The following is a 6,875-nucleotide window of genomic DNA, read 5'->3' on the forward strand; positions in this document are numbered from 1 at the left end:
TAGCCGCTCTGGAGAAACTGCGCCGGCTGAGTCAGAAAACTCTCGAAACGCTCTCGCGGTGCTTTGATGCCACACGTGACAGTGACGTGGCGTCGGCGCCGTCTCAAGTCGGACAAAATTACTAACCGGCATGCACTGCTTCAAGTCAGATTGCGATCGATCTGCGTAGTGCTGCATGAAGTCGAACGCACCTATGTTCTCATTGGTTGCTTTAGTCATGTGCCTTTTTCCCCATTGGTTGGTTTGTGTCATGTGACCCTTTTTGTTTTGTACATATAGCCCTCATGTTCCGATTGTTCTTTGTCGTGTATTGAATGTATTTATCCTGCTGTTAGTGAGTCTAGTCTAGTCTAGTCTGTTCAATCAAGTCAAGTCTTCATTTGTTTGGATTATGTTTGGATCACTTTGTTTAAATAAATCTGCACTTGGATTAATCACTATGCTCGCCTACAGTGGACTATCATTGCAGAATACACAACCGTCAAAATGAATCCAGCAGATCATATTGTTTGCCTCCGTCAAGATAATCGCTCCATTGAGGATTATGTGGAGGATTTTTGTGGGCTTTGTCACCAGGTAGATTTTAATAAAACATTCCTTAAGGACATTTTTCGTTTTGGTTTAGACAAAAACAATTCACAGTTAATGCCACGCAATACCCCACACTGGTCACTTGAACAGTACATAGACTATGCATTGCGGTTGAGTGGATCTGCTTTCACTGTGGGTGTCATGGAGGAGGAACATGACACATCCCCAAAGCCTGCTCACGTCATTCCCGCTACTCCAGGACCTGCTCACATCATGCCAGTTAAGTCAAAGTTTACTCATGTTATGTCTACCAAATCAAAGCCTGATCACATCATGTCTTCCAAGCCAGAGTCTGCTAATATCATGTCTGCTACCCCAGGGCTTGCTCACGTCATGCCTGCCAAGCCAGAGCCTGTTCACGTCTTGACTGCTACACCAAGTCCTCGTCACGTCAGCCAAGCCAGAGCCTGCTCACGTCATGCCGGTCACTCAGGAGATTCTTCACAACATGGCCGCCATTCAAGAGCTTCATCGCAAAATGGCCGCCCTTCTAGAGTCTCGTCACGTCTCAACTGATCGTCCAGAGTCTCGTCACGTCGCAGCTGATCGTCCAGAGTCTCGTCACGACATGGCCGCCATTTCAGAGTCTGCTCACGTTAAGCCTGATTCCCCGGCCAAGATGGCCGCAACGCCTGATTCCCCGGCCAAGATGGCCACCACGCCTGATTCCCCGGCCAAGATGGCCTCCACGCCTGATTCCCCGGCTAAGATGGCCTCCACGCCTGATTCCCCGGCCAAGATGGCCACCACGCCTAAGTCTCGTCATGCCATGGCTGTCGCCAAGATTTCCCCAAAGGATCCCCAAAGAAGGGTCCTGCAGATGCGGAGCTTGGGCTTGGACTGAAAGGTCTGATTGCTAGTGTGATGGACCCACCTCTTATGTCGGTGCGAGCTGCAGGCAACTCCATGACATCAGTGCTCTCAAGCCCAACTGTCCTAGAGGTCCTGCCACACTCTGCTGCCCTTACTGTAATGGCGGCTTCTGCTGCAGAACCTCCTGAGGTGGGGGTGTCCACTTCTGAACTCGTTGCCTGTCCTTCCACGGCCATGGAGGCCGCTCACGAACTCACAGTCTGCCCTGTCATGACTAAAAAGGCCATCCATGAACTCACTGTCTGTCCTGTCATGGCCAAGGAGGCCGTTCAAGAATTCTCTGTCTGCTCTGTCACTGTCAAGTGGTCTGTCCATGTCTCTGCTCCGCCATGGCTTCTTGTTGTGTATTGAATGTGTTTATCCTGCTGTCGGTAAGTCTAGTCTGTTCATGTTAAGTCAAGTCTAGTCTGTTCAAGTCAAGTCTTTGTTTGTTTGGATTATGTTTGGATCACTTTGTTTAAATAAATCTGCATTTGGATTCATCACTAGGCTCGCCTACAGTGGACTATCATTACAAATATCATTCAGTGTCTATTTCAATGCACAGCAGCTTTTTCCTCATAGTCTAATGCTCTTTTCACATAGGTTTATTAAATATTCTCTAATCCAACCAGTTACATTTCTCAATTAGAGTAATGAAATTAACTACTGACTTGTACTCAGTCGACAGCAAGAAGCAGAGGCTCGTAAAATGGGAGGAGAACCTGCACCAGCACCACTGACAGATGAAGAGGAGATGGTCAATTATTGGAAGAATTTTTAAATCCAAAAGGGAAAAACAACTGTGGCTTTTGTATTTGTAGGAAATAAAGGTGACCAAATAAATTGTAAATAATTTTTGTTTATTCAGCAGCTGTGGTTGTGGTTACGGCATACAGTATATCTCGGACTACCCTTCCATCTGGCATCCTTCCATTCCATACAGTAATCTGATTCATTTTCAGAAGGTACGATGATGGGAATATGCATGTCATCAATGCATCCAACCACACTGGAAATCCTGAAGGAAATTCTAGTAATTAGGTTACTTCTAGAGGTCGCAGCAAGATGTTATCAAGTGAACGTCATTTATCAGATTAGCCTCATTTCTACACCTTCTTAGCCTCCTCTTTGACATTTGTGCCCAGAAAAAAATTGCGAAAAAAAGCAATGCACACTTTCCGTATCGGTCTGCATACAACGGCCTTACTAATGTGCTCTGCATCTCTGATGTTTTAAAGAAAACTACCATTTAAAATGGTACCGCTCAAATAAATATGCATTTGTGGATATGGCAACAACAAAAAAAAACTCCTTACGAATTTATGCAGCCTCCTCTTCTACAGGATCCTGTGTAAAAGGAGATGCCATTTTTTGTCACTGTGACCGTGTCCACATGATGAACATATGTGCAATGAATAAATGTACCTGCACTGCAAAAAATGCTTTTCTTACTTAGAATTTGTCTTCTTGTTTCCAGTCGAAATAACTAAAGATTCTTAAATCAAGATGCATTTTCTACAAAAAAAAACAAATGACAAGGTATTTAGTCTTGTTTCCATGGGGGGAAAATTGTTTAAGTACATTTCTCCTATTTTGCAAATTATCTGCCAATGGGGTAAGAAATTAAAATAATTGTTTCCGTTTGCATTAAGATTATTTTTCTTACCCTATATGGCAGACAATTTTACATAAAATGCACTAAATATCTTATATCATTTTTCATCAATAGAAAATGCATGTTAACTTAAGAATTTTTAGATATTTGTACTTGAAATAAGACAAAAATACTAAGTATTTTTAAATAGTAAGAAAAACATTTTTGCAGCGTGAATGAAAGAATGAGGGATTTAAACATCGCTTAAGCTTTAAAAAGGGGGAGGAGACCGAAACAAACTGTGGGTTTACTGAAGAAAACCTGCTCCCGACCCGGTTAGGTTCACAGAGTTAGTTACTGTGGTAACTTTCTCTGAGTATAAGTTACTTCTCTTTCAGAAACGGGCTTGACTTAACCTGCTTTCTCAGGTTTGACAAACCTCCCATTTTGAAACGTAAAACCCAGACTTTCCCTCATTTCAGGGTTAACATACTCAGAGTTTTCACTTAACCTCCTTTCTGAAACAGGCCCCTGGTTTAGATCAGGATCACCGGGCTCACAAAACTCTATATAAACGTTCTCTGTCAACTCAGAGTTTGAACCAGAGTTTGTGATTAACTCTGGAGCACATGCAGCAAACAGCCATTTACACGGAACGTGGAGAGCATCAGCAAAGCGTCATTTGGATTCACTTTTCGCGCGAGACAGCGCAATTCACTTTCTGCTAAAGAGTAAGAGATGTCGTTATTAAAAATTTAATACATTTAAATGCATTTACAAGGCAGGAATAAACACTTCTGCTGCAGCAAAAGTTTGGCAGCAGAAAGAAAATATATGACTATGCAAAGGAATCAACTGAATTTAATTATATATAGTTTCACACAGAGCTCAAAAGGAAAACATAGTATAAGTTTAGACATTTTAAAAGTTGGATATATTAAAGCTTATATACAGTGGGTACGGAAAGTATTCAGACCCCCTTAAATTTTTCACTCTTTGTTATATTGCAGCCATTTGCTAAAATCATTTAAGTTAATTTTTTTTCCTCATTAATGTACACACAGCACCCCATATTGACAGAAAAACACAGAATTGTTGACATCTTTGCAGATTTATTAAAAAAGAAAAACTGAAATATAACATGGTCCTAAGTATTCAGACCCTTCAGATTCAGATGAGCTGTGACACTCATATATTTAACTCACGTGCTGTCCATTTCTTCTGATCATCCTCGAGATGGTTCTACACCTTCATTTGAGTCAAGCTGGGGGGTCTGAATACTTTCCGTACCCACTGTATATTTAATTTAAATATGAGGCTTAAAATTAATTACCACTTCATATAATATTTATATGAATATATTATATGAATTATAAACAATTAATATAATATACAAGTAGCCGCAAAAGTCAGGCAATTTTGTCTCAAATTCTTTGACTGTAAACTGTTTTAATTTGGAGTGAGAGATACGGGGGAGTTGCTTTCTTTGCTTCAGATATGTCACTTTGCTCACAGCTGATTAGTAAGGTTTGGGTTTGCAATCTCTAACCCAGAATAAAACCTGCTCTGGAGCAGGGTAGCCGTATCTTCTTGAGCCAAAAAACTCGAGAGTTTGCTCAAACTAAACGTGAACTTTCCTGGGTAAAAACTGAAACCGGCTTTGTGCTACAAGCCACTGGGGTGTGTTTCCCAAAAGCGTCGTTAGTACCATTGAACTCTATTGGTAAATGACAGAACTTGCGACCATAGTTGCTTTTGGGAAACTCACCCCTTGTTAAAGCTTTGACAATTCTAGATTGTTTTATTCTTTGAAACACATCTTGGAGTTGCCATAGCAATAGGCCTGTATATTCAGACTGGCTCGAGAGTAAGTTTAACACTCAGAATTGCCTTCCTTTAGGTAATACTGGAAGCTTCTCCCAGCCATAGCTACTATATTTTCAAATATTGCATTTTTATAAAAATAGTCATTTACATTATAAAATAAGTGCTTTCAATATCATGCACATCTTGCAAGATCAATATCCTTCAGTATAGTCCAACACTATTTAGCAGGGTGCAGGCTGGCCCTTAATTGAGAAAATATAACTCCAATTGATTAAAACAAATGTATTGTAGTTCATGTCTTGTCAGAAGAGGATGGGATCCTCTATGGTCTTTCCTCCCCATTGACCTAAACATGCTAAGAAATTATTTTACATGTCACCCTTACCTTAATCTCAAATGGAAACAATTCCATTGTTTCCATTTGTGTGTGTGGGGGAGGGTACAACTTTAATTGTTGTACTCCAATTAAAGACACCTGAACCAGCCAATCAAGGTCTTACTAGGCATACTAGAAAGTAGTGATGGGTAAATGAAGCCTCATGAAGCTTTCCTCTGGCTGTTTCGGGAAAAGATTAAAAGTTTTGCAAGTCAAACAGCACCATCTGGTGGTTAATAAAATTAAGCAGCCAAAGGCCTCTGAAGACACGCAGTTGGACAAAGCAGCAACCACAAAGGCCATAGATCGACTTGTTACGTGCACAAATAAGCCTAACAGCGTGTGCTTGTTTGTTGAATCTCTGATAAAATAATTTACCCATTAAACTGTGGCATTAATTGCCAGTATGAATCAATGTAATAGAAGAATGTACACATGAATTGCATATGCCAAATATTTAATTTATGAAAGAATTTATTCTTCATATTACTTGTATGACTGGGTATTTAAAAACATAAATGAATAAGTATCAATTAACTTACTCGTAAAATAAGATCTGGGGTTTTGAACATTCCGACATGTGATTGGAACAAGTGAGGCTTCGTTTTTCGTTGATCACGTGATTATGATACCAATACACGCTCCAGCACAGAGCTTTGTGAGAAATTGTGCCGCTTACTGGATACACGTTTTGAAGCATCTGTGTCATATGTACCATCACTACTAGAAAGTTCCAGGCAGGTGCGAGGCAAGTTGGAACTAAACTCTGCAGGACACCAGCCCTCCAGGACCGAGTTTGGAGACCCCTGGACTAGTCAGTTTTAAAATATGTATCCGCGCATACCTTGTATTCTTATAGGTAAAAGAAAGCAGAGCAAGGTAGATGTTTAATCACATTTGAAGGCCATTTCTGACAACTAACCCTGGCTCCTATGAGTAATTTTCTGCTCTTTACTTTCTGGGGCATTCTGGCTGACAGGGTGACGGTGTCCCGGGCGACTTTTTAAAGTTCAGACACCTTCAGAACATGATGTGAATTAGAGAGCTGTCACAGGATTGAACACTCAGGGTAATCATGTCAGCTCAAACCAATGATTTGACACATGAAAGATTCAAAGTAGAAAACCACTCCGCCATTCTTAAAACCGTGCTCTGACTCAGGTTTTAGGGGCGTGCCGTCAACTGGCAGATATACAGACATGCATTACTCATCCCCAAAGGGATTTTGTAACTCTGCAGGACACCAGCCCTCCAGGACCGAGTTTGGAGACCCCTGGACTTGCATGACTTGATAAACCCCTTCAAATGGCATCAGAGATACGGCCAACAAGTGAACATCCAGACTATAATGGAACTTGGGCATGGTAGAACAAGAGAGCAAAGTTAACCAGAAGTTGCCATAACCCTTCATCTTATTCCATATGAGGACCCTGCATGAAGAACGGGTGCCCGGGTTAGCAACTAGAGCTTCACAAATATAGTTAAATGGCTTGCACAGAAGCTGACTCCATGCATATCCTTGCTAAAGCAAATGGAACCTTTGGTTAGTAGTGTAGCCCTAGAAAAACATGGAACAGTCATGCAAGATTGGACTGTGCAACGGCAACTCAACATCAAAGAGTAGAAAGCATC

This window comes from Sinocyclocheilus rhinocerous, unplaced genomic scaffold (assembly GCF_001515625.1).
Source record: "Sinocyclocheilus rhinocerous isolate Xijiao unplaced genomic scaffold, SAMN03320098_v1.1 scaffold1074, whole genome shotgun sequence".
Taxonomy (NCBI): Eukaryota; Metazoa; Chordata; class Actinopteri; order Cypriniformes; family Cyprinidae; genus Sinocyclocheilus; species Sinocyclocheilus rhinocerous.